Source organism: Chiroxiphia lanceolata, chromosome 3, assembly GCF_009829145.1.
Source record: "Chiroxiphia lanceolata isolate bChiLan1 chromosome 3, bChiLan1.pri, whole genome shotgun sequence".
NCBI lineage: Eukaryota > Metazoa > Chordata > Aves > Passeriformes > Pipridae > Chiroxiphia > Chiroxiphia lanceolata.
Window position 1 is genome coordinate 93,780,213 of NC_045639.1, and position 23,761 is coordinate 93,803,973.

The following is a 23,761-nucleotide window of genomic DNA, read 5'->3' on the forward strand; positions in this document are numbered from 1 at the left end:
GGAAACTAAGTTATCTGGGAAGTGGTTCATCCAGAACAGAGCTAAGATATATTGTTGAACTGTCTGGAGAAATCATCATTAGCTGGTTTATTGACTAAATACAAACTCAAAACACCCAGTCAAGACTTCAGTCCTGCTCCTTAGAGATGAGTGGTTGGTGCTACATAACTCAAGGCTCTTGAGACATCTGCAGGCTACATTAGAGTGCTGGGACTATTAATCATTCCTTCTAAGCTTGGCTCTTGCTATCAGATCAATTCGCTTGTGACAGCTGATACCACCAGGTAGCAGGATCTCTCTCTATTGCAACTGTGGTTGCTTAGTGCACCTCTGCAATGTCTATCATTCTGAGTAATGCATTCATTTTCATACTAATGTTGTATTTTTTATTCGAACTGGGTAAACTCTCCTTTCTGTTGCTGGAAATTATTTACATCAGAAATAGCAACCTAAGGCAGGAGTTGAAGGAAGGTTTAGACGTTAGAGGGAATCCTTTACCATAGTAAATATTTTAGGTCTTTGTAACAAAACTGTGCTTAACAATTTGCTTATATCTCTTTGATGCTAATTACTCAGTGAGGGAACACCTCACAACTAAAGTCACTACAGTACTGTAAATGTCACTTTCTTTTCACACTCTTCCTGAACTTCTGTACCTTTTTAAAGGAATGTCAATTAAGCAAACTATCTGCTGCTGTGTTTTCTACCCTTCTCAAAGTTCCAACTACTAGACTATCATCACCAGCTGATTCCCATTGCCTCATGTGACAGTTTCAGTCTAGGCCTTCCTAGAGACCAGCCTGTAACCAGGAAGGAACTAGGGAAGTGACCAAGGAAGTATTCCATGCTATTCCTTTACGTAAACTGAGGTACAAATAGGCCGGTCAGAGAGACCTCGCTCTCTTCTCTTCCAGTGAGGTTTGGGAACAGTAGGTCCCCGTGTTGGCCTTGCTTATCTGGAGCTGAGGCCTGCAGTGACTGCTGTTGTCTGCCACATGTGAGGGGAGAGTGCTGGGCTGGGTCTGGCTATCCGGCTTTTCTCAAAGGAAGTGGTGAGATTTTGCTAGTTCCTTATTTTGCTGGTTACCGGGTTTCTCGATTGTGCATACCTGTTTTATTTTTGTCCCTTTTTGTCCCTTTTTACCCTTTTCCCTTCCCCTACTTCCTTTTTGGGAGTGATTTGTGGTTCCTGTGTTCATATGTACATAGTACCTTAATTGTATATCCGTAATATATGTGAAATATATATACACTTTATATAGCTTTTGCTATTCCGTTTTTTTTTCTTTCTTCTGGGAGGTTTTCTGCTGTAGTCTGTGGGGTTTGGCGGGAAGCCAACTACAGCTGGCTACACCTCATCAGGCTAGTTTGAGCAGCTGAGAGAAAAAGCATTCACAGGATTCCTTGAGTGGGATAGTGCTGGCTTTACATAATGTCACAGCATAGAAGACTTTTTGAAGGAAGGAAGGAACATAAGACAGTGAATTGTCTGACTGCTACCAACACAACCGAGAGCAAAAGAAAGAGAGAAGAACATTAGAGGCCTCCCAGAGAGCTCAGACTATAGCAGGAGGATGGCAACGTAAGCATCACTGTGAGTGTGACAAGTAAGGGAGAAAGAGAGAGCAAAAATATAGAAAAATCCTCCTCCTAGGAGAGAGGGACTACAGTGGTGGCAAAGAGCTCATCTACATCCAGCTCAGGTTCAGTGCTAAGGAAAGGGAGGCAAGGGACAATAAATGCAAAAGTTCACAAGATATCTGGAACCAGAAATGATAGATCCAGATAGTGAGAAAGAATCAAAATTGTGGGGAAAAAAGCAGGGAACTTGTACATTAAAAAAAAAAATATATATTTTAGGAGAACCTATGTTTAGTGAACCACACCAGTGGCTCTACCAGGACCAAATGAAAGAGGTAAAACAAATTAAGTACCTCATTGCAAACAGCTGGTAGACAGGATAGGATTTCAGGAAAGCAAGTAAGTAGAAGGGAAAACGTTGAAAGGATGATGAAATCTTACAAAATTTGTGGAACAGAAATTCTGAAGTTACAGGAAAGAAATGGAGTCAAGATTTTTATATGAAGGTGAACTCCGTGGGTGTTGCAGTTGAGAGATAGTAGGATATTATCATTGAAGTGGACTATAAGGAATCAGAAGAAAATTGTGGGATACATTGTTTCCTGATAGGTAGAAAATCTGGAGTAACTGCACAGAGAGACAAAACCAGAATAGGGTGGGAGAAGAAAAGTTATGAAAACTTAATGAATTGTGGGAAATGTAAGAAATGTATAGCAGTTAGAGAATAGAGGAAAATGCTAAAGAATGGGTATATACAGTAGGATCTAATTTTAAACACACTGTTAAATGAACTCTAAAGTTCAATCAGAGTGAGTGGTTGAAACTTTGTGAGCATTAAAAGTGAAATGTAATATCCAATTTATCTGAGAGATCACTCTGGCGTTATGTCTATCTCTCCTCTCACTATCTGTAGAGAAGATGTAATGATAGGAGTCTACGGCTAACAAGGCCTTATAACTTTGACTTTTTAATATATTTGTCACTTAAGACCTCCCCTACATGGATTTATCTATCCTGGATGATAGAGGCCCAGTGAACAGCCAACACCAGAAATCTCATCATTGCTAGAGGTGTCAGAATTTCATCAAGAGGAGAAATAATTGGGATTTTTTAGTGAAAAAACCTGTAGAGAAACTTCCCCAGTGTGCATTCACAACTTAGAATAAACCATTAGGTTCAGAAAATCTTGTCTGAGTGTTACAGTTTCTCTAAGCAGAGAAGAGTATTAAAGATTTTTCTGGAAATTCCAAAACTTCAAATGGTAAATTAGCTACTAAATTTAGTTGGATTTGAAAAGCAATAAAAGCCTAATATGTACAAATTAGATAGCAGCTAGACAGTCTAGGTAGTTTTCTTTCAAACTACGGTAGAATGAACAGAGAGATGTTATTTTCAAATGAGTAGGAAATTGTTAAATTAGCTGTGAAGTTGATATAGTAACACAAAGTTGAAAATTTATTGAAACCTTGACTTAAAACATGTTTTCTTTCTGTGTATTTTAGCACTTTTCATCAATGATGCATAAGGTATGAAGAAAATAGATATTTAATGTTGTATTTGATAGACAATAGGTGCCTTTTTATTGATTGCTACATTAATCATAAAATATATACAAATTATTTCAATTTTTTTAAGAAGTAAACAATTCAATAATTTTCAGTCAAGATTTTTTGTGACACAGTGTCTCTTAAAATCACTCCATTTGTTGAATAAGCATCTCCTGAGGAGCAATTTCAAGAGCTTATTTCCAACAATCTCTGTATGTCTTTTATACAGTAATGAGGAGTTTTCATAGAGACTACTACTCTGATGCCAGACAGCATGTGAACCACTGGGATATTACAAAAAGGTGTGCATTACAAGTGTGTCTGGTGCTCTTTCAATATAAATGAGCTCTTCTTTGAAAAGTTTCAGTTGAAGGTCTTAACTCTTAAGGATAAATATTTCAAATCCCTGTGTATAGCATCTGCCAGTAGGTCCCTTGCCAAAGACCTTCATCTCTTCGTTGATTGTACAGATAAAGCAGATCTCTAATTTGGCTTCTCTTACAGACTCTGCTAAAGTCAGAAATTTACAGGTTTTTAGGTGTTGAGTGGAAAAAGTTCATTGACCTTAAAAATTTATTTCAAAATTCATGTCCTTCCTTACATCTCTGTTGGAGTTACTCCATATTTAAACAAAAATCTTTTGTGATATGATGATCTATTTTATGCCTAGAATTATGTTTGAGTAGCTTTTAGTTTTCTCAGTAATTTTCAATATCAAGAATTAAACACAAAGTGGCTTGTGAAAAGAACACTATTCAATAATATGTCTCATAGTTGGTGCAGGTTATTTTTTTATGCAAACCATCACATTGCCCACTTCAAAATGCCATTTTTATTGGTATTTTACTAGATTCCTTTGAAATTAAAGAATTCTCTAAACTTACATTCTAATAAACTAGAATTGTCTTTTAAAACCAACAAACAAGGAACATAAACGCAACATAAATTAATTTAAACCAGGAAGAATTCCTAACAGAAATTTCTTAGAAATATTTATTCAATGATAATTTTTACACTTACTTACTTCAAACTGTGCCTTAGGGTCAGATTTCATTATGAATAAACTGTAAGCAGAACAGAGAGTTGGACATAATTTTACATTTTCTTTAAACATAACTGAGGCACAAGTTCTTTAAGCTCCTGATTCTGCTTTCAGCCTTTTGAGAATTCCTCTAATGAAGTGCAGAAAGGAAGGGATGATGCTATCCCCTTAGCGTTGTTCATTAATGTGAGAAACTCAGTTGGCATTTGGGACTAACACGCTCTCCTCTTCTCCATGGTGTTCTTTCATTGTTCAGCTATGCAGTGATATTAGCCATTATTGGAAAGATACTTTTTAACCCTTTCAGTAAGTCATGACAGAGTATTCTTTGGTGAGACTACGTCAGTCACATCAGCAGTCATACAGCTATCTGATGAGGGCCTCTAGATCCTATTAAAACTGCATCAAGCCCTTCCATATTATGAGGACTCGCTCAACCTTTTTGCAATTAATTTTTCCTCATTATAAAACAAAATCTGATGGAAAACAGGGTCAGAAAAGAGCATGTTTCTTGACAAGGGTAGGTTGGAGAGAGACGGGGGATGCTGGAGGATTGTTCCTTTGCTGTTTTGAATTACGCACTGCAGCTTCAAGTACTTCTCCAGTATATTTTGATGATACCATTGATAGTGGAGCATAAAATTGTCATAAGAAATCCTGAGCAATTATATTACTGCATTGCATCAGTTTCGTTTCTTTCTTTTTCCAGAGAATTTGTCTGTGCCTTCATATGTGGCTCTGAGCAGCTCATCATTCAACCTTTTCTTTAGCTATTTCTCCAAGTATGAATTGGACAACAAAATAATTTCACACTTTTGAGTATGGCTTCATTCGGGTTTGTAATACATTTATACCAGAGGGAGAGTGTGACTCTAACGTGTAGGTCCACACAGGGGAGTCAGACAGTTATCTACCTCTTATTTCTGGAACTTCCCTGAATGGCATTTCAGATGTAAGAAATAATATAATACACATTAGTTTTCATACTAGTGACTATCAAATGAAGTTATGTGAATTTTTAGAACTGATAATAGAAGTTGTCAATCATATATAACATTCAGCTTTAGTTTTAATGGAAATTGACATCTAAAATTGGGGTTTATTGGGGCTATTCCTGCTGATATTTATTGCTACTGATAATTTTGCCTTAGTTTTCATAGTTCCTTATATCATTTGGTGTTCTCTATCTATAAGTCTAGCTGCAAATCCTGTGAAGAAAGAAACACTGAGATTTAATTACAGTATTAATAATATTTAGAAAATTCAGCCTCAAAATAAAGTTGTAAGTCTTTTAAAAGCACAAAATATTTATGAAAATAAACAGTAGAATTTGCCAATTCCTTACTGAAGACATTTGCATCTGCAATGACCAGAAGCATTACGTTTGTAATTTTCACCACTGTCTTTACTGAAGTAAAATACAGATGTTTCTGTTCAAGCTAAAATTTGTCTTTTGTCTAGATTTTTTCTAAACAAAATTAAATGAATTTGCAATGCTTACAGGTGTAGGAGGCATAGATTAGGCATACAATACCAGGCTACTAAGCTTTGGAAGTTGTTGCTGTTTATATTTTACATAGGAGTGACTTCTTGCCACACCTTTTATTGTGTAGAGATATAATTTCATGAGCAGTTTGCATGAAATGGCAAATCTTTGACATCCGAGTTTTGCCCCGCACCTGCACTTTCCACTTCAAGACAAAAACCCACCTCCAAACAGCTTTGTTGAAATATTTTTTTGACCTACTTAGATCTGTCTCCAAAGCTCAGCAGAAATGATTCATCTTTACTATATTTTGTTTCTTAAATGACACTACCTTTACAGTTGCCTTGGCATCAGAAAAACAGTAATTTGCATCCATATTTCAACTTATTTTGCTCAAGATACTCTGTTTAGCTTTGTGGGTCAGAGGAATCGCTTCACTTTTTTTTTTTTTTTTCTGAATAATACACATTTTCTCCAGAGCTGAAAGTACAAAACAAAGTGCTACATTGATTTCGCTTTGATTTTTCCCATCTTTGAGCAGGTGTTTAGGTTTTCTGGTGCTTCAAATGTGTCACTTGAATCTTCTGAAGCAAGGGAATTGACAGCATTTTCCCAGTCATTATGCGTGTATTATGCTGACACCAGCCATGGAAAACTGCTGTGTCAGAACCTGTCTTGGAGGAATACACAAATATTTTTTACCAACTCTATTCTCTGCTTGTAACACCCAAATAGAGGCTTTTCTTCTTTTTTTTCAATTAATTTGAACATTAAAAAAATAATAATTAAAAAAAAGTAATAAAAAAAAAATTGTTTGAGATCAATATAATCATAAAATTATTTAGATTGGAAAAGACCTCAAAAATCACATTCCAATGTTTGACCGCTGTCAACTAAACCATAGCATTAAGTGCCACATCCAGTCCTTTCTTGAACACTTCCAGATGGTGACTCCACCAACCTTTCTGGGCAGCCTGTTCCAATGCCTGACCACTCTTTGAGTGAAGAAATTCTTCCTGATGTCCAACCTGAACCTCCCCTGGTGCATCTTGAGGCCATTTCCTCTTGTCCTGTCACTAGTTGGCTGGGAGAAGAGACCAACCCCCACCTGGCTACAACATCCTTTCAGGTAATTGTGGAGAGTCGTAAGGTCCACCTTGAACCTCCTTTTCTCCAGGCTAAACTATCCCAGCTCTCTCAGCTGCTCCTCATAAGACTTCTGCTCCAGGACCTTCACCAGCTCTGTTGCTCTTCTTGAGATGTATTCCAGCTCCTCAATGTCTTTCTTGTTGTGAGGGGCTCAGAACAGAACACAGGGTTTGAGGTGAGGCCTTACCAGTGCCAACTACAGAGGTACAGTCACTTCCCTAGTCCTACTGGCCACATTATTTTTGATACAGGAAATCAACCAATGTAATCTCCACTCTTTAGTGTTAAATCAACTGCTACATGTATATGATGAGAAATTTAAGGATACTGTGATGAGTGCGGTTGCCTTTGAATTGGAACTGCAGCAGGTGTCCACACAGGGACTGTTGAATCAGTGCAGACTAACAGGTGGTTTCTCACAAAAATTCACATTCTTGCAGAGAACTGTTTGGTAAAAAAGGTCCCAAAATGACAAATGTCTCTTTAAATGATTGAAAAGTGGGTAATTTGGGTTGTAAATATTGTTAGACAGATTCTCCTTGTCACATGGATTATGGTCTTAAATTTTCAGATTTCTTCATGCGATTTGCTTCTTCGTACACATAGCTTGAAGTATTTTTCTTGATTTGCAGGAGGAAGGGGACTTGTATTAGTGGTTTATATGGGATTACAGCCATTTTGAAAATCTGCTTTGCCAGTATCTGCAAATCCAGATCACCAACTCATCACCATTAGCACTTTTCTCATATCTTTTACTCCAGATTGATATGGCTCTGCACAACACTCTTCCAGCAAACTCTTCCAGAGCACTTACAAACCACCAGCTAGTCAGGTGCATTCCAGCCAACCTGGACATTGCATCATTCCCTGTTGAGCTACTTAAGAGAGGATTCTTGCAAGTCAGTCTTGCATTCTTGTTGACAAGAAAGATTCAAGAGAATGAATGTTCTCTAACAACAAAACAAAACTAAAATAAAGTTTACCATTTTTAACACAGACATCAGATTTTCATCAAGTTGTTAATTTAGAACCACTACTTACTGGTTGTTATAAATCAAAATGAATAAATATATAAAACTAGAAAGTCTGTTTGCATCTCACACAGAGAAGAAAAGCCTTCCCAGGATACAGAAAACACATAATGGTCACGTCTCCTTTTGAGTCTTCAGAGACATTCAGATCAATTGATCCTTAGGATGCTGGCTTTCAAGTCATCCCATTCTCCCCTCTCTCACTATAATGTTTCTCTAAAGTCTTTTGCAAACTTCTGGGGTTTTTTTGTTTCAACCATCAGGAGAATTACAGCTGTTTTGAGCTTACTGAGAGAAGTTTCCCCATTCACTACTGTAGTCTACAGTGTTGATGGTGTGTCACTTGGTAAAAATACCCTGAAACACTTACAGAACAAGGTCTTTGTTCAAACTGCTTGTTTAGGTTTCCTCTCTGAAAGAGACAATCAAAAAAAAAAAAAAAGGCGATGAAAATAAATGAAAGAGTCCTTGGACAAATACGTGTAGCAGAATCACCTTGATACATAGGCTGCAGAATAGCTACAAGAAATAGAGCACAAATTGTAGTCAAAACATTTTATTTTCTTCTCCTAAACTATCTGTCTCCAATTTCCATTATGACTTTGAAGAATTTGCATGAGTTTGCTAGGGTTTCTTTTGTAGTAGGCTCAAGCTTTTGACTCTTTATGTTCTGAGGATGAGACCAAAGTGGTGAAAAAATGAAGGGTTTCTTTTCTAACCTTCCAGCATTTCAGCCTGATTCCTCATGGTTAGCTGCTGCTTCTCATGGTGACTGAATCACAGTCACTTTTCACTCCTCAATTTTCTGCACATTCTGCCCTTTTCTTTCATCCATTAGCTCAGCACTAATCTTTGTTCATGAAGCCCAGCCATGATGACAGAAGTACTTTATAGAGTTGATCCAGTCCTTTGTTCTTGCCTACAGTAATTAAGATTTCCAGGAGGTGATCCATCCATAGACTGGACAAAGCCAGACCTACCTTTAAGCTCTTATAAACCAAATATACCCAACTAGGTGTACCAGTAGGCTTCTGTATTCATCTTTTAAATATGTTGCTAAGTTTTATTATTTTCTTCATAGCTTTTCTGTCTGTACAGTAGAAGAAACAGAAAAAGGAAAAAGGTTATTATAAACTTTACTGATAAGTTTTATTCCTATCTCTTTTAGCTTAGCAGAATCTTTATTGCAAATATTTAATTTTTCTACAGCTACCTAAAATGGATTAAATTGATAGCTCAAAATAAATCACAGTATCTTCAGTCAACTTTTGTTTTTGCATCTCACACTTATCCTACTTGATTGACACTGTAAGAAACTGGACAAAATCATACTGTTCTGGAGTATTTAAACAGCCCAATAAATGGAGCAGTTTCTTTCAGACATAAAGAAAAGAAATATTCATATATGAAATAATGGATCAACTTTGATTTCTGAAATTTATTTCTCTCATTAGACATTACATTAACTCCTTCAGATTCTTATAACAAATTTAAAGTCAGAGTGCCACAGTAAATATATTATTATACAGGAAAGATTTGGAGGATGATTTTCATAAGCACAAAGTTTATTTAAGCATTCATTCATAGCCTTAATTTTAAGTCCTCATGTGTTGTATACCTCCTTCTTAGTACATAGAATCATAGAATCAGTTGGGTTGGAAGGGACCTCAGAGATCATCAAGTCCAACCCTTCATCCACTACCACTGCGGTTACTAGACCATGGCACTAAGTGCCACATCCAGTCTCTTTTTAAAAATCTCCAGGAACAGAGAATCCATTACTTCTCTGGGCAGCCCAAAATTCTTTCTAATACCTAACCTAAACCTCCCCTGGCACAAATTGAGACCATGCCCTCTTGTCTTGCTGATAGTTGCCTGGGAGAAGAGACCAACCTCCACCTGGCTACAACCTCCTTTCAGGGAGTTGTAGAGAGTGATGAGGTCTCCCCTGAGCCTCCTCTTCTCCAGGCTGAACAGCACCAGCTCCCTCAGCCTCTCCTCATAGGACTTGTGCTTGAGTCCCTTCACCAGCCTAGTTGCCCTCCTCTGGACCTGCTCCAGCACCTCAATATCTTCCTGAACTCAGGGGCCCAGAACTGGCCACAGTACTCCAGGTGTGGCCTCACCAGTGCTGAGTACATAATGCCATCTGAACTGTTGCTGTCAGTTTATGTTACATAATGGAAAAGCATATACTGATTTATCCCCTAAAATATTTTTTATTTGAGGGTCTATGTAGAAAAAAGTGAAAACATGAAGTCACTGGGTAAAGAAGAAACCCTGCCTATACAAATTCATCCAGTTCTGGGAAAGAACATGCAAGCTATTACTGCCAGCTATATGTAATATGCACACAACAGAGAAAATATTTTCTGAGCCATTGCTTCTTGGCTTTGTCTGAAACCTTAAACATCTCAAGTTGATTTCAGTGATTTATTTTCAAACTGATGATTACTGGATTAATTTGATTTGGGGATTACACCATAGCCAGCCAAGAGAGCTTCAGAAATGAAAAACAGTTTGGAAATACAGCAATTACTGTACCTGAGAGTCATTGATCTGGGAGGAAAACTGACCTAATTAAAGAGGACAAGGAGACACCCTCCAACAGAGAAACAGGCAAAGCAGGAGAATAGCATGACATGCTAGTTCTACAGGTGTCCCAAAAAGATCTTTACTTGTAAAGGAAGTTTGTGCATCTCTTTGTAATTGAAATTAATTCTGCTTCAATTTTTTTTCATGTAAAACCAAAAATACCTTTAAGACCATTTTATTTCTTTTTAATATACTTTTCACTGTATTCCTCCAAGTAAAAGTTATATTATCATTAACTTCCTGTAAACTTCTATTATTATATTACAATTTATAAGAAAACATCCAAAGTGTTTCATCCAAAGTTCTTTCTCTCTAAAGAGTAAGAAGAAAATCACACAGACCCTTAAGTATGAACTGCTTTAGGGAAAATGAATTTTGGTACCACACTAGATTTAAGTTTGTTTTATATTAATTCTTCTCAACAAGTTCAATATAATAAAACATTGTGATTTTCACTTTATTTACTCCTCAAATCCTGGAGAACACATTTTAGAGCATTCTCTTTCTATATACAGTTACCTTCACCGAACATACTTCCTGGAGTTTTCCACCTGAGAAATTATCTACGTGATCACTTATAACTCCTCAGATAATCTATTTCTTTATTATATCATAAACAGCTATAAAGTGCTACAGTATAAAATTAAGAGTAAAATTAGGACCTTAGAAAGAGATACACATATTGCACAGAAATTTAGGAAAGAAAATATTTTTCAATACACACAACAATCAGAAAGTCCAATGGAGGTAGACATAGTAGATATACTGTCTTATGAAACCAAAAGACAGGCTAAAGCTGTATACAGTCTCCTTTATCATCAGGTAGAGAGATATAAATAATGAAAGTGAGTGACCAAAGGGACTATATTCAGTGTAATGTTATGGAACAGAGAATTAATTCTTCAGTAAATTTCCATTCTGTCCATATTTTTTCCTCAATCTAATCTAATAAATTCAATCAATAAATAAAATCAATAGAAGCTGGACTCAATGATCCTTGTCAGTTCATTCCAACCCAGGATATTCTATGAGTCAATCTTTATATGTAAATAATATGCCAGTAATTATGCCAATAAGTAAATGTACAGAATAGTTGTACCATATAGATACATATAGAAGTGGGAGGACTCCTAGCTGGGTTAGTTTTGAACATGTGAAGGGAGTGTGATTTATTGCTATAGTGACAGTGGGGTTCAATTCACTGGTCATGAAAAGAAATCATTAACTCCTCACGGCATCAATTTGTTGCGAGGATTGTGTTCACAGTGATGCCAGACAGGACACTGACCGCTCACAGCCTTCAGTGACATCAGCCAAACAAAACAGTGACAGCTCAGTACCAATGCTACTCTCAACGCAGGAGTATTGCAATTCTACAGAACAAAAAGTTAGGTTTATTTCACTAATTTATTTTAAGGGTATCAGTCACCAGGCTTCTCCAAGGCTACTAATTTAAGTTAATTCTAGACTTTGCAAAATTTTGATTGTTCTTCTCTTTCAGTTTTGTGTGAAATGTACAAAAGTAAATATTATAATGTAATATCCTATAATCACATATTTTTTCAATACGTAGCTAAGAAAATGGATCCAGAGTACACTAAACTTTGATCTGTGCCCACTTGTCCCAGGCCTGAAGTGAACAGCTGGCATAAGCATCATGATTAATCACCATCAAAACAGCCAGATGATACAAAATGGTGTCTTAAAAATTGACAGGACAAACAAGCTGGCTCATTACAAGTTTCTTTCACATTTTCCGCTGCTATTTGCCTTCCTGATCTGTCTAAATGGCCTGGGTATGGAAACCTTTCCCTCACTGTCCCGAACTGCTTTTTCCTGCCTGTGAAATCCAACCTCCTCAGTGGTCAGTGAGGCCATCCTGCCTCACAGTGGGTGTTTTACCTTGAGAGTTAGAGAGAGTTAAAGAGTAACTGACAGGTTGCTGTCAGTTTACTGGTTTGAGCGGGATACACACACCATAGACATGGAAATAGTGCCTTTCTGTGATCCCAAAGGGCTTTGATCTTAGAACAAAAGGCTGAAATTTGTGTACTATGAACCAAAAAAAAAAAAAAAAGTTGTAACTTAGTCCTTTTCACAGTAACAGTGATTTTTTTTTTCACTATGTCTTCTCATTAACAGTATCCTCCTTTGGCTCTGCTAACTCTATCTTCAGTTGGAAGACAGTTTCCTGTTTCTCTTGGTATATTCAATACTTTGAGGTTAGCCTACTTTGTGATGTTAATGTTTGTGTATATTGATCCACTCTCTGTAACAATTTCATCTTGCTTGTGAATTACATCCTCATCTTCCACTAATACTCCATTCATCTGATTTTTTTTCCATTAGTCTGATTATTTTGCTGCCTTTAATGCTTTTACTTCTGCAAATGGATTTCTTGATTTTTTTCCTTTTCACATAGCAGACTGCCTTATTCCTTTTCATTTGGTTTGTTGTTGTTCCCCAAGCTGTTCATATGCCATTGTTAATTTATTTCAGTTTCAAAAAATGGTTTTAAAGTAACAGTGTGGAACACTCATGGCAAAATAGCTGCCCTCAAAGATCTTCAGGGAAGTTCACCAGACCAAGAATTGCCATTGGAATAAATTGTTTCTTTCATTTTTTTTTCTATACACTGTGCTGATAAAGAAGTGTCCTAGGCATGTGGTCTAATATACTAGGTCATGATCTAAGTGAAAACTTTATCCAGCATTGAGCTCATGAATCAGCAAGCAGATTCCCACTTCCAGTTACCTTTCAAAGACATCTCCAACATGCTTTGCCTATTTTACTTTAGTATCTGCATGGCACAATGTGGCAGCATCATATACCAAGGGAAGATTTAACAGGGAAAGAGAGGCATGGAAATTTTCCTCCTTACCGTGCAGTGAGGTTGCAGTTTCACAAGTCCCTTCCATCACCATTTAGATGGAGCTCCTTCCACCACTGTATGCAATACATCACTTGGATTCCTTTCTAATAGATCTTTTTAAGGACAATAACTTGTTTTGGAGTTACCCTGGGTTGTGCCATTGTTCCAGTGTGAACTCTTAGGTTTAGATAAATGCTATAGAGAAGCCAGCAAATAAATTTGAAGGGGTCCTCTGAAAGCAGTGATTCTCATTAGGACGTGTCTGAGCACTCCATTGTTAGTGGCAGGTGAGGAGTGACTGCAGTTCTCCAGGAGCCCTGATTACCTTTCAGGTTTCCAAAATAAAATGGACAAACCTGACTTTCCTACCTTTCTACCTGTCCTCCTATAGACCTCTTTTACAGGTCAGAGGATGATTTGCAGCAAAACACGATGAGAAAACTATAGTCAGAAACAGATGCACCTAATTTTTCAGGAGGGTCTTGACTCAGCTTCCACCTGTACTTTGAAGCAATCTTCATGAACTAGTGATGTATTTCAAAGCACCCAGGTTGATTTATTCTGTCTTTTTCTGTTGACTTAGTAGAGGTGATAGTTCCCACCTCTGTGTTGAGTCATTTGCAGATACTGCAAGAGAATTTCAGCTGTCAGCATGACCTTTGATGACAGAAAGCCAAATAAATCAGAAATTATACATTTTCCCAACTCCCAGTGTAGACTAGACCATATTCATTTTTGGAACAGTTATCAACTTGGTTAAAAATTTATATCTGTAAACCACTGTGGGTTTTGAGAGTTTTAACCTTACAGTTATTGGAACTGTATTTCATTCTTAGTGTTCCACAGTGGTACCCATCTTTTCACAAGCTCACCTGTTAACTTGTCTCCCAGTTGAGGAAAGGAACTCTACCCAGACTCTAATTCTTACTACATTAATTCAAGTCCTGTTTACCCACTTTAGTGATAAGAAGAATACTCTTGAGAGACATAGGTGGAATTATCCTCTTTACCCTTCTGAAGCTTTTGTATTTGATGGCACAGGTCTGAATCTTCCAGTATAAAATATATATTATCGGTGAAGACAAATTAAAGGTATTGTTTAAAAACAACAAACAAACAAAATTTCAAATGGAAATGTTAACAGTTTCAGTCCTAATTTTTTTTCTATGGATTCCAGATAGTGATTACTATATCCACTGGTGTACTGGGAAGGCTTGCCATAGTAGAAATAAATATGACTTTTTAGTGAACAATGAAAAATAAATAGAAAACTAAAACCAGATGAGGCATCAGAGACCAAGATAAATATTTTTCCCTGTCTGGCTAATATTAAAACTTTATACTAGCCAATAATACACTTATGGAAAGGCTAGGAAAGCACTTGAAGAAGAAGGGGAAACCAATGTGATCTAATAATAATTAGAACATTTTCCTTGAGGACAACAACAAACTGAAAAAAACGACAGATAAAAATATTAAAATGTAAAGAATTAAAATTAATATATGCTACTTTTATTTATTGCAGCACCACATTCTTTTAAAGATTCAGTATCATTCCTAAAAGGTACTATTTTTTCAGCTGAAGAGATGGCTGGAGATACTGAGATGATGTAAAAAAATTATCTTGATAGGCAAAAAATCATTACTTCAGTTCCTTTACCAACTCTATTCTCTGTAGGACAAAACTGTAGATAATTTCCTTTCTTCTTTCTGGATTCCTTTTGTAGGAGAAATTAAGCATATATAAATTTAAGGAGACAGAACTGCCATTTCATTTGGAAAAACAAATTCTAGTCCATTGAACCAATTGGCTACTTTCAGTAATTTTGATAAGGCTTTGTTTCTTAGAAGAAACTGCTCAGGATAAATCCATGTTCAGCCTTAGTTTTATTCATGAATATACTTGAAATGGTTTGAGAGATTACTAGAGCCATGTTTCTACTCTCTCCCAGTGCAGAGCAGAATGCCAGGGCCTTTTCTTATCCACAAGGGCAAGAAAGGCTGTATCAGAGTGCTCATGGGGGATAGAGGAAGCACAAAATACGTGTATGAGGCTGCAAAGGCGGCTGCATTTTAAACCCAACGCTTTCTCTTGAAAAGGTACTAGTTCAGCTTTAGGAGCATGGTAGAACTGGTTATAATGATAGTCTCAACACAATGTTAAGACAAACACATAGACAAGGTAGAGCAAGAAAAGAGATTGTCATAACCTGAGTTTTAAGAAAAGCAAAATTTGTATGGAGAATACTATGCCCAAATGAGTAAACAATTCAGTGCAGTGAATAAAAATGAGAAAAACTAAATGTAGTGGTTTTCCGTGGCTAGGTTTTAGTAGTGGGAGAGTCTACAGGGGTGGTTTCTATTAGAAACTGCCAGAAGCTTCCCCTGTCTGGTGGAGCCAATGCCAGCTGGCTCCAGGATGGACTTCCTACCACTGACCAAGGCTAAGCCAATCAGGATTGATAGTAATGCCTCTGTGATAACATATTTAAGAACAGAAAGCTATTGTGCAGTGAAGAATTCCAGCCAGGGAAGACTGGAGACAGAGCATGTGAAAAATGCAGACCCCAAGGTCAGTGCAGAATGAGGGGTAGGAGCTGCTCCAGGTGCCGGACCTGAGGCCCTGCAGGCCGTGGTGCAGACCATGGTGGAGCAGCTGTGCCCCTGCAACCCCTGGAGGACCATCGGGGTGCAGAGACCCACCTGCAGCCTACAGAGAAGTCCATGCTGGAGCAGATGGGTATCTGAAGGAGACTGTGACCCCGTGGGAGGCCCATGATGGACCAAGGTCCTGCCGGACAACTGAAGCTCATGGAGAAAGGAGTCTACTCTGGAGCAGGTTTTTCCCAGGTAGGACTTGTGGTCCCTGTGGGGGACCCACACCAGTACAGCTCATCCATGAAGGACTGCGCTTCATGGAGAAGTGACCCACAGGACAGCAGTTTCGTGAAGAACTGTTGCCTGTGGGATGGACTCATGCCAGAGAGGTCCATCAAGGACCATCTCCCATGAGAGGGATCCCATGGGAGCAGGGGAAGGACTCCTCTCTTTGAGCAGAGGCAGAAACAACAACTGACAGTAACCCCCATTCCCTGTCCTCCTGCACTGCTGTGGAGGAGGCGAGAGAACATGGAAGGAAGGAGGGGTGGGGGGAATGTTTTTTTAAGATTATTTTATTTCTTACTCTTTTGCTCTGCCCTGTTAGTAGTAAATTCAATTAATATCCCCACTTTGAGTCTGTTTTGCCCATGATGGTAGATCAGTGACCTCTCTCAGCTCTTATCTTAACTCATGAATCCTTGGCTGGTTTTTTTCTTTCCTCTGTCCAGTTGCAGAGGGGAGTGAGAGAGCAGCCGTAGTGAGTACTTGGAGTCCAGCCAGGGTCAACCCACTGCACTAAGACAAAGCTCATTTATGGAGAAAGTGGGGATGGGGTAGAAAAACGTGACAAATTGTTAACTGAAATACTGAAGGAGATACTGAAACAATTGATGATGGTATTGGTTAACAACTGATCACAGACAAAACAAGACTGCAGAACTGGAAGATTTTACTTGAAACCAAGAAGCACAAGACAATGTAGCTATATTACAAATCTTAGACCTATGACATCGACAGATAACTCTCTAGAATATCTGGGTTTTAAGAAAAAAAATAAACTGCGGGTGATGGAAGGTATTCTTGAACAGTAGAGAATGCACTACCAGAAAAAAGCAGACTGAACTGTTCAGCAAGAGCAACAAACCAAATCAGTAAGGGATTTACAATAAACATATAGGCTAAATAAAAGGAACCATGGAAACATAAAATTTTAGCCACCTAAAAATTAAGCATAATCTAAACTAGTCATCTCTAATTAGTGGAGAAAACAAGTTCCTCTACTGAGTGAATAATTTCAATCTAAATCAAAGACAAGTGGGATTAACAGCTTTCTAAAAATGCATACCCCTTTCTCCTGACAACAAGTTTTAAAACTTTAGTTTAGCAGGTCCCTTTTGATTAATATTAGATGAAACAAAGGAGTTTTTTAAGTGTGATCATTACACTGGGACATAACATGGGACGCAGGAGCAGAAAATTGTCTTGTCTTTGAGTCACAACCTTAAGGTTTTGAACCAAAATCACTTTTTGTCCTGAAGTGACTTCTGAAATGAAAGAAAAAAGGAAAATACAAGCAGTAATTGAACAGAGAGAAATCTTCATTGAAGAAGGTATCTGCAGTTTGACTCTAGTGTATGTAAAGACATCCAGTGCACAGAAACTGCATAAGGATGCAACCATTCAACTGCCACATTTGCAATAATGCTATTAGATTAATGACCAGTTCAATTCCAGCTGGTATACACAGTCATCCGCAATGTAATCCAAGCAACACTGATAAACTGCAGTATTAGATCAATGACCAATTTGATTCCAGATGGACTGTGGAGCCAGACACGATGTAATCCTAACACAACTGATAAGCAGAAAAATATGAGTGTTATAGTGATGACACTAAAACTATCTGAGGCCAGTGAAAAAATGCAGGCTGTCAATAAGGCACCATAAAACAGGAGACAGTGCTGTTTGAAGCTTGGAGTGGCTGACAGACAGAAGCACCACTTGCTGTAGGGAAGCGGAGTAACACAACCTCCTCAACTGATAAGAATATAAAATGAGACCATCCTCTAATGCAGACAGAGACAGTTATTCCAGCAATCTGAAGAAAACAAAGAATTCAAAAATTAAAGAATAGTCTCATTTTCCTTCCACTAGGTAGTCCATAGGCATGAGAAATGTGAAGTTAATTTATCCCAGTAAAAATATCCTTCTTTTTCTTTTATTAAAATAGTTTCTGGCACATTGAATTAAAAGAACCACCTTCTGTGAAACTGTTGCCACATTACCACAGAGGCCTGTAGCTTGATATGCTTACAGACATAATTAGTATCACACAGATCCTCCAAAGTGCACTGGATCAAACACTACATGGATTGGCAGCCATCACAGTCGTACCTGATGATGTTTTAAAGGAAAAAGACTCCAAAAAAAATTATGTCCAGAGCCATGGTATTATGCTAAAACAAATTATAAATAGACTTCGAAAGCTTGATGTTAGGTTGAGTTCAGTGAGGTTGAAGTTGATCAGAACTGATGCATGTTTACCTTTTAGGGACCATAGTAGTATACAGACAGAGAAACCAAAGCAATTTGAAACATACAGGCCAAAAGACATGAATACATATTTTCATATTTGGTACACAGCCATCAGTAGTCTCAAAACCCTAAAAATGTTAACATAGCATAATGTAGCATGGCATTTGAAGCAAACTAAGTCCAGCAATGACATAACACACCATATCTGAAAAACAGAGCAGTTAAGCAGAGTACCTAGAGCTCTCTGAGTGGTGAGTCATCAGAAAAAAGCACAGATGCAAAAAAAAAACTTGCTTAGCACTTTTAGAAGTTTTCAAACATTGCAAAGGATCAAATTTTCAAAGGAAAAATTATGATTGTTCATCAACCAATGACAGCAGATGGTTGTGCTTTGTTTCCCGGAGCCTTAGAAACTGACCACTTGAGCTCTGCTTTTCTCACAGTATAACCTTCAGTGTCTCTCAACTTCTGAGATTCATGCCATATGGTATTCATGTTTTCTTGGCTTGATACAACATTTGGCCTCAATGATTCTGCCCACACCATGGTACCTGTTAATTACATTTTGTGGAAGCAAACTCTGGGGACGACACTCAGGCAAGAACTGTGACCAAAGGACTGAAGCACACCTAACACAGTTCACTTGAGTAAAAGGTCACAGTAGAATTTAAGTCATTCAGGATTAGATGGGAATGACACGGAAGGCATCGTTCAGATGTTAGGGACTTATAAAATATTGAGAAGGCAGAGTTAAGGGAATAAAAGGATCTCTCCCTGGAAGTGTTACTAGAGACTATAACACCTTGCAGAGATCCACAGATCTGTAAGTCATCTGTCAGAAACAAAACAGTGTTTAAAGGAAAGAACAATTTAATGGAATTTTATATGAAAGGGTAGAGGTTACAGAAATTAAGAACTTGGAATAGATGTCAGTACCACTTCTGCAACAATTTCAGTTAAGGGAAAATCTGTTTTATATCTTAAAAGAATTGATACAGAAGGAGCAACATGCCTGAAAAATCTGCGTGCAAGCAGCAAGGTACAAGATGGATCAAAGAGAGAAAAGGATAAAACTTTGATTTTCCCTTGTACCTTCACGGAGCATTTCTCATAAAAAAAGGCTGAGAAAACTGAGTCTGGTCTTCTAGAGAAGAGAAGACTCAGAGGGAATTTCATCAATTTATATAAACACCTGAAGGGAAGGATGTAAAGCAGATGAAGCCAGACTCTATTCAGTGATATGATAGGAGGCAATTGGCACAAACTGAAACACAGATTGTCCTGTCTGAACATCAGGAAACACTAGCAGAAGTTACCTAGAGATTTTATGGAGTCTCCATCTTTGGAGATATTCAAAACCCAGCTGGACACAGTCCTTCATGACCAGCTCTAGGTAGCCCTGCTTGAGCAGGAAAGTTGGACCACCTAACTCCAGAGGTATCAACCCCAGCCATTCTGTGTTATCCTTCCTGGCAGACTCCCTTGCTGGGCAGAGGTAGTGCTCCTGACAGAGAGGTGAAATAACAGTGCTCCACAAAGCAAGGAAGGTAGAGTCCATGAAGTTGCCCCTTATCCTTCCTTTGGTCAATGTCTAAACCTGGGTACATCAGAGTTCTACAGAAAGGATTCAGTATGACATTTTCCCATGGCTTTGAACAGTTTGTGGTCTTAAACATTTCTCAAATTTCAGACATTTCTCTGTTGAGATTAGTATGCTAAGGATATATTTGTTGGGTGTCACATCACACTGAGTGAATTCCTCTACACACACACAGAGAATTATGCTTTATAGAAACAGAACACCATGTAATCTGTAATTGCTCTTTATTCCCCTACTTTCCACCCATTTTTTGCTTGGAAGATTCCATAATTAATTAACTTTCCTAAGTAAATGTGGTTGAGTTATATTTTGAAAGTGATCATTTATCCAAATTTATCACATTTATCAATGTGTTGAGGAATATACTCACCCATTCCCTCAGACCAAACAAAGGAAAAACAAACAAACAGACAAAATCAAGAAATTTAAATCAACAATCTGTGTAGTTGAGGACCCTAAAGCAAAAGCTTTAAAACATCCCAAATGGTTATTTTCATTTCAATTATTTTTATTTTTAACTAATCACAGTATTAATTACATAACAAAACTACAAAAATATCCCTTTATCTTAAGAAAGTCTTATCTTCAGTTTATTGTGTCCTTTCTGTTCCTCGCAGTTACAATTATAGCCACAATCAATACGATACCTAAAATAGTTTGAAGGATGTACTCCCATGGTTATCAGTAGCAGAAATAATGTCAACAGAGGAGATTTAAATCTATTTGGAAAAGGAAAAATATCTAAATGAAATATCCTGAGTGTAGCTACATGGATTATCTCTCTGTAGACCTGTCCAAATACTTCTCGTATCCTGTTGTATATTCTATTCCTTTTATTCTCTTAGTTATTCCCATACCTGGAAGTGTTCAAGGCAAAGCTGGATGGGGCTTTGAGCAAACCTATCTATTGGATGTTATCCCTTTCCATGAGAGTGAGTTTGTAATTAGATGATCTTTAAGGTCCCTTCCCAAACCCTTCTCAGATTCTATGGTTCTCTGGTTATGCATACCTTCCATGGGATCTGATCTCAGTGTTCTTCTTCCCATAATCTGTGTCCTCTCAGTAGGAGAAATAGAATTACTGAAAATGCAGCAGTGCCACATTTTTCCTCATACCCCACTTCATTACAAATATTCACATGCCCAGGATTCATAACTGGGTTAATAAAATTTCATTTAGTTAAATATGACTGTTTCAGAACATCATCTGTAACATCACAAGGATAAGACAAAAATGGACCACACCAGGTCCTTAGCCAATGATAAAATAGAATTCAGAATTCCATTCTGTGCAAAACTAACAAGTTCTCCTTTCATTTATATCTGTATATACTTGAAAATCTACTCAAATCGGTCCAATTCACCTTAGAACATATATTTGTCCTAAGATGTACTTCATTCCTGTATATGATCAAAGCAGGGACAACAAACACCATCTTTAAAGTACATAGTCTACAATACATTTAGGAAAACACTGACATAAGGACGGAAGAAAGAAAATATAAACTATAGTAATTACTTAAATTACCTAAGGTGACTTTAATCAAACTCTCAAAACTATGACTCATTTTCCTCCAAAAAGAAAGGAGGAGAAATTCACAGTTTTACAAAAATATTTTTGAGAGGAGTTTAAGAATTGTTTATTGCAGCATAAAAAAATGATACAATTTCCTTAAGTTTCTGATAAGACAACCATCAATAATCTCACACTTTGAGGTAGCCACCAGGCAGTGAAAGGTGAACAATACATTCCATTTATACCTTGACCTCTTCCGGCCTGTTTTACAGCCACAAAATATGCCACCTCAAGCTCTCAACAGGAACTATGGCTACCCAGCACTGTCAGAAATTAGGCGTATTTCTTTGTGCATCTAAATTTACAGACAAAAATGTTGACTGGAATCATGTAATAGGAAGATACAGCTAATTACAATACTGCAGGCTGAAGAGTAATATTTGCTCTGTCATTGGACCCTGAGACAGATGAAGGATGGAAAAAAAGGTAATAAAAAATATATTATTTCACTTAACTACTCTATGTTTCATCTATGTCTTGGTCTGTTCTATGTGATGAAAATCAGCATCTCTACAGACAGTCTTTCTTTACCTGGCAGGTGTCCTCAGACAGAGAGAGTTTGGTCCTCAGTGTTTGCACCAACGGCTGTCCTGTCTGCACTGATAGTTTGGGAGTTTCCCTGATTATTTGCCTGGAACTGAGTCATGTAACACATCTCAAAATTCAGTCACCTTAGTTTGAAGGTCCACCATTCTGCCATAGAGAGTAGGTTCAAGACATCATGTGTCCTGAGCAAAATGTTTACTAAAACTACTCCAAATATAAGGGGTTTATTATTACTTTTTGAACAGTGCTCTTAGATACTTTTAGAATTTGTGTTTTACCAACTCCAATTTTTGCCTAGATTACTCAATCAAAAGAATGATTCTGAGTTTAGGTAAACTTTGGTTAGAATTAAAAAGAAAACAGAAAGAAGTAGTATAAGGAAAAACAAAAACTACACTGCTTCTTTCTTTGCACGTTCTTTAGAAAGAGGGACACAACCAAGTAAATTTTAAACTAAATTCGATCATACAACTCTAATTGTCATATACCTTATATCCATGCCAACATTCATGCAAACAGCAGTCTTTGAAACATGCTTTGAAGGTCAAGAAACAAATGGTTTAGGACACCAATGAATGAAACATCTTAAAGGAAAGAAAAAAAAACAGACTTCTATATTACATCCCATATATTTTGCAAAGAGAGGGATCAAGCTTTCATTATAATGACAGGAATGTGGCTCAAGCTGACAGCATGAGAAGAGAGAAAAATGTCTCATTGAGTGATTTATAAGTTAAAATCAACATTGGAGTTTTCACATGAAAACCAACAGGCATCCAGAAAGTTCTCAGAACACTGGCAAATAAACTGATCTGAATGATTGACTTTTCAACACCATGGCTGAATTAAAGAATTAGAATTGTTTAAGGTTAACCTGCTCTTTTAATTCTCTAAGTTTTATCACAGAAATAAAGCCATTTTCTTTGTATTTCTTTGTTGTTCTTCTGTGGTGAACAAAATTTTTAATCAGATTCCAAATGAAACAATAGATTTTTTTGTCCTTTATCCTCTTATTAGAATTAAATATTGACATATTGATTTCAACACACTTGTTAAAGCATGTAAATTAAATATTTCAACATTCACAATTTTTTTTCTTCTTTTTCCCTACCAAAAGTGTTTGCTGAATTCTGTTTACAACCAATTTTGGCTAAGCCCAAATTTGAAGTTTCCATTTATAATTTATTTGTTTAAAAACTTTTCCATGTGCTTTTTCTAGCACTTTTCTGCTGTCCAAGACCTTTGCTGGATATTCAGCAAACTTCCACGTGTGTAAGTCTACTTTGCTTACAGAGGTATAAACACTGTCAAGAGGGAAATGTAGCCTCTTTTTCAAATCATCTGCAGTTCTCTAATCCCAGAGCCTGTTCCTGAGGGCTACTGTTACGGTCTGATTTTTGGTCATAGATAGCAACCATTCCATAGATGACAAGTATTATCCTTTGCTATGGTATGAAAACAAACACAATTCTCAAGAGAAAAATGTCTAGAGCAAGGAAATGTGAATGAAAGAAGATATTATTCACCTTAACATCTTGTCTAATACCACCCCTAATTCTCTCAGTCATGTTTGGATTTAAAAGCTACAGCTTCTGAGGCT